The 5,396-nt window shown below is 47.9% G+C and overlaps 1 protein-coding gene across 1 annotated transcript in view; it reads left to right on the forward strand.

Annotated features, from left to right (window-relative positions):
• Positions 1 to 5,396, forward strand: part of NXPH1 (neurexophilin 1) — a 142,163-nt gene that overhangs the window by 371 nt on the left and 136,396 nt on the right. The window lies entirely within an intron of this gene.

The following is a 5,396-nucleotide window of genomic DNA, read 5'->3' on the forward strand; positions in this document are numbered from 1 at the left end:
GGGGGGGAAGCGGGGAGAAAAGTGCGTGGCAAATAATCTATCAAAAAGCCGGAGCGAGATCGATACGTCGTGTTAAATTTTAAATGTGTTTGCAGGCAGTTAAACTGCTCTCGACTCATTACAACAACAGTGCTGGATTTATTCTAATGCGCTGCAGTCTGAACAACAAGCGCATTAATTCTCCTTTAATTGTAAACTGGGAGCATTTGAAAACCATTCAGTGTGCAAATTATGCTGATTCAATTACCGTTTAGTTACAGACTTCATTACCTGAATGCTGCTTTTTTTTTTTTTTTTTTTTTCCGAGGGCTTGGCATTGCAGAGTAAAGGAGACGATTTTCCAGTTTCCCTTGAAACAATGCGAAATATGACACACACACACAAAAAAGATCGGGAATAAAAGACAAGCTAGGGGGAGGGGATGTGCTCTTCGGCTGGGCTGTGTCTTCTGCCAAAACACTCGGGGGGATCCACAGGATTTCCCTGTCTAACCCGATTCTTCTTTGAGTCGATACTTCCAGTTTTATGCCAATCTCTCCCTATTCTCTGTATTTCATGAGTGACTCTGAAAGTTTGCATTAGGCCATCGCGTGATAATAAACTGTTTATTAGCATCGAAACATGAAGTTTTCATTAAAGCTTTCATGTGGTGCCACAAACCAGCAAGGTGCAGCACTTCGTTGTGCCTATCTGTGTGTGCGCATCGCTCTGGGTCGACTAGAGCACTTTCAATTAGGAATTAAATTTTCAGTACCCGACCTGTTAGGAAGGGTAAATGAAATGGCAGCACAACCAGCTTCCTATCCAGATTGTTAAAAAATCCTTTTGAGTGGGGTTAATAATATAGGGAAGAGGGAAAATAGCATGTTTCCCCTGAACTAGGCGGTGTTCAGTGATAGGGAACAGCCGCAGCGAGGCTGGGCTGCCTCGAAGTTACTCATTTACAGACATTCGCTGGCTTGTAATTTCTCTTCGCCCAGCAAACACTGCTGTTTTTTTTTTCCCCACCGTTAAACCTCTTGCTAATGAAATCTTGGGGGAAAAAAAAGTGCTTCTGCTTTTCTCCCCTCTTTTAATAGAGCCATATGCCATGCAGCCTTATTGCCTGAAATTTATAGAGGTCACGGCCGACCAGAACGAGGAGGAATTTTGCTGGGGTAGAGATGGTTCGCCGTATTATGTTTATTGATAAGAACATTAGTTAGCCTCTGTGAGACATGCATTTTCTCCTTGTTTCGAACTGTGCAGTGTACTGAAAACCTTAGATTTGATTTGCAGTGGAAGTGCATTTCCTTTGGCCTAAATGGATAACTTAGTACTTATTTGGTAGAATTAGAAGTTAACCTTTCAAGGCTTGCAGTTATTTTCTTTCTTTACGTTTAGAGAGCTGCAGAAAGTGTTCAAACAGCTACAGTCGGTCTTTTTTACCAGGAGACTCCACCGCTGTTCTTTCGAAAGCATCTTGGTCCTCTTCTAACGGATAATGTTTTCTTAGCTAACAGTGTTCTGCCGAGCTCAAAATCGTCATTAAGGAAGCACGTAAATATTAAGAAAGAAAAAGCCACCCGGAGATCCTAGACTCTTTTAGGTCTGAGCTCTGTCTGTTTATAAGGACACGGGGGTTTTACACCTTTCCCTTAATGGAAACCTTCTCGTTTAATTCCCGCCTAGTTGCCGGTGAATTTCCAGTCCGACACCACAGGACGTTAAAACACCAGGCTGTTTCTTTTCATTTCTTTTTTCTCCGGGTGGAAGCAACATGCTCTGGAAGCCGCTACAAAACGCGCGGGCTGCTGGCAAAGACGGCAAGGATCCTAACTAGTTATTTCCCACTGGGACAGGTCAAGCATGGCCCCAAAGGAGAAGGCAGATCGTTTCCGTACCGGCTGCTAAGGAGACCGACCCTTCGGGCGGGTGGGCACCGGCGGGCTGCCGGCCGGCAGCTCCCGGCGGCGCCGGGCGCTCGCCCCGTCCTGCCGCTCCCCGGCCGCCGGCCAGATCCCGCGCTAGATCCCTCCGGCAAAACCGGGGCGCCGGGCGGCAAAATGCCTTGCAGGTTGCAGGATTTTACCCCCCCAACATGTTCACAGGCTCTGCCTTCGCATGCTCTGGGGGAACTGCCCGCACGGTACAAGCGAGGGATGAGAACGTGCGCCTGTTTTGCTGGGATCACCCCGGCTCGAAGAGACTTCGGCTCACTACTTAGGTCCTCCTTACCCCGAGTAGCGGGTACGGAGCTAAAACCAGTCGGAGTTTTGCGTTGCACGCTGCTAGGGTAAGGATCCCTCCCCCTTCAGCACCCCCCCCCCCCCCCCCCCCCCCCCCCCCCCCCCCGGTCTTTCCCAGCAAAGTGTTTCTTCACCGGTGCGTTTGTAAATTAGGATACACAGCAGAGCTGACTGGCAGAGCGTTCTAACTCCGTGCAGAATTTAAGCAGCGCAAGAGCAAATGGAGGGGTGCTTTTTTCACCCCCCCGACGAGGGCTGAGAGCAGGTTGTTTGGGGGGGCGAGGAAGGGACTTCTCTGCCCGGCGCTTTGTGAGAGAAGTACAACTGCGGGGCTCCCGGGGCACCTTGTTTTACAGGGGGATGGCACTGGCAGAGGGTCTTGGAAACAGCCCGCTATCCTCCTCCCCGTGCCGGGCTGGGATTTTAAGGTCTGTTCCACACCGTCACTGTAGTTTGGAGGCCTTCTGAGAGCCGAGCGGGGCTTTCCTGAAAAAATGTTGTGAATAATAGAGGTTTAAAATTGCCCTCGGCGGTGGCACACTTGGTACGATATTTGCTGAGGGGGTAAACTGGGGTTAGTGGCTCCAGAGTTTGTGTACATTTAATTTCGCTCTGTGTCGCACTGTTTGCGGTCATTTCACCCGGGTTAATGAAAGCTATGGAGAACGTGAAGAGATATCACGTGCCGGCGAAGATAAGTTGATTTTTTTTTTCCTTCTGTCTTTTTTTAAAGATAGTTGCTGATTGTGTCCTACTTTGTCGTAGGAGGAAAAAAACCCAACCCTCTATAGGCAGCGAAGATAAAAGAAAACAAAAAACAAAAGAGGGAGAAGGCATTGTCCTGTCATAATCACCACCCACAGCATTTTCTCAGAGGCTTTTGGTGCTGAAAGCATTCGGGTATTGCTCCCCCCCCCCCCCCCCCCCAAATAAGCGATTTCTTGCAATTTTCAATTTGACGTCGAAGGCGGAGAGGGGGGGAAGAGCGCTTGGCACGGAGGGAGAGAAGTGGCTTTTTGTGCGAAAGAGTTTATGTAGCCTTGAGACGATCCCGCTCCCTCTTTCTAAAGGAGTTTGAGAGACGCTTTCACAGTGGTGTAGGGGGAATAATTACCCTTTCGGAAGGTAAGGCACGGGAATAGCAAGCGGACTCGGATCTCGTGTAGGCGAAACAAACTTATCTGCTCTCTAGGGTTTTTTTTTGCTAAGCGGAGGATGGTGCATTCTTTTCCGGGCTTCCTTCCTTCCTAACCACCAGGGACCTCTGCTAGGAGTTTAAGGGGTTTCCCCGCACTGAAATGTCTTTTTCCTGGTGCTTAGTACACACTATTTTCATTTCTTAAATAGCTGGAGAAAGGAGTCTGGAACAGATTTCACTTTTTAAGGAGGCACCTAAATATAATCCAATATCCCCGCCTCTCTTTGACTAGCCAAATCTTCCAAGTCGGTACCTAGAGGTATCCATTTTAAGCTCTTTAATATTTCCCTGCATCTCTAAACCGCCATTTTAATTAACAAAAAGCCAATTTCCCAGTCGTCTTGGAAAGTGCGGTGAAGCAGGTTGAAAAACCAATTGCTCGGAATAGCCAGCACTTGGAGAAAATGAATGTGTGAGCCATCTTTCCCTCCCTAGGACTGGCTTCTGTTCTCCCGATTGGGTTTGGGTAAAGTTATGCTGTGATTTATCAGATAGTTTAACACCCAGTTCGCTCTTCTTGTAAGTCAGCATTAAACCACCTCCTGGGTGCTTTGTAAATACAGCTTTAGCATTTTTTTTTCATGCAGCAGATTGACATGTTGACGATTCTGCTTTAAGGAATGTGACAATAAAGTGGAAAACCAAAGGCTGGCAAGCACTTCATCAAGGATAAAAAGGTTCTGCTGTAAGGATGTCACTCAATTTATTGTGAAAGTCGAATGAATTACGTTTAATGAAAGTGCTCCCCAGATGAATATTACCAGCAATTTCCTGAGTTGGCTCTGTCAGATTGATATGAGGAAATGCCAACCCATATCAAAAAAGATCTCCAATCTCAATTACTATGCAAGCTTTCGAAGAGCTCCTTTTTATTGATATGATATATATTGGCGGATTCTCAATGCTGTGGAAACTGCTCAGTGTTCAACAGGACAGCACATTTCCTAGTTTATTGTTTAACCCTACGTTTTTCTGGCTGTTGTTTAAACTTCTGTGAGTGCCCTTCTTTTGGAGGGGAAACCACCTCCCATCCACTTTCCCTTTCCGTGACCTAGTGAGACCAAAGTTGTGTGTCTGACAGAGAGCAGGGGCGATGCTCATTGCGGGAAGTTTGTTCAGCCTGGATGGACAAAGCCGAAGGTCAAGAGAAATAACTCGGCTGAGACAATGGCGTTGGATCCCTTCATTTTCAGTGTATTTCTAGGCGACAATCCAGAGCATGGTAATATTTGTTATGACTAGCAATCCCAATATTCCCGCCCTTTCTTCCTCATTCCTCTAGAGGTTCTTTGGGCAAATTAGAAATTCACTAATCCCGCGAAGAGAGAGAAAAGCTCTTATGTCGCCTCATCTACATAAGAATTGACTTTGTGAGAGGCTTTTCTGTTCTATTTTAACTACTGTGACACCGGTCGCTGTTTAGGAGTACAGCTTCTCTTCCCAGAATCCATCTTGCTGGGCTTGCTTGTGATTAAGGGAGGGATTCAGTCAGCTTTCTTCTACCACTTCTCCGCTCTCTTTCCATTTTTAAATCGAAGAGGAGAGAGAGACGGTATCGAAGGACAACCGGGAGGTGCTCGGTGCTCTGCAGCAGGACGGGGACACGGGCACCTTCACACGTGGAGCTGAGCTCCCTGCACGCAGCATTAAAGACGAAGCAGAAAGAGCTTGTCCTTGTCACAGGTCGGGTTAGTTTGGGTTCCCGTTTGCCTGTTCCTTACCGGATCCGCGCCTAAAACTTTCTGCAGTGCACGATTAGTCCACGTGATTTTTATTTTTATTTTTTTTTTAAAGCGTGTTTTCTCCCCCCCTCTGTCGGAGACGCTGAAGGTTTCGAGCGGCGGAAGGGTAGTGCAAGCGCTGCGGGGAGAGCGGGCAAGGGCTTGCAGACGGACCGGGACGAGGCTGACGCTGAGGTCCCCCGCTCCGCGGCTGCCGCGCCGGGCCCAGCCGCCGCGGCCCCGGGCTGC

Source organism: Haliaeetus leucocephalus, unplaced genomic scaffold, assembly GCF_000737465.1.
Source record: "Haliaeetus leucocephalus isolate CR32 unplaced genomic scaffold, Haliaeetus_leucocephalus-4.0 Scaffold146, whole genome shotgun sequence".
NCBI lineage: Eukaryota > Metazoa > Chordata > Aves > Accipitriformes > Accipitridae > Haliaeetus > Haliaeetus leucocephalus.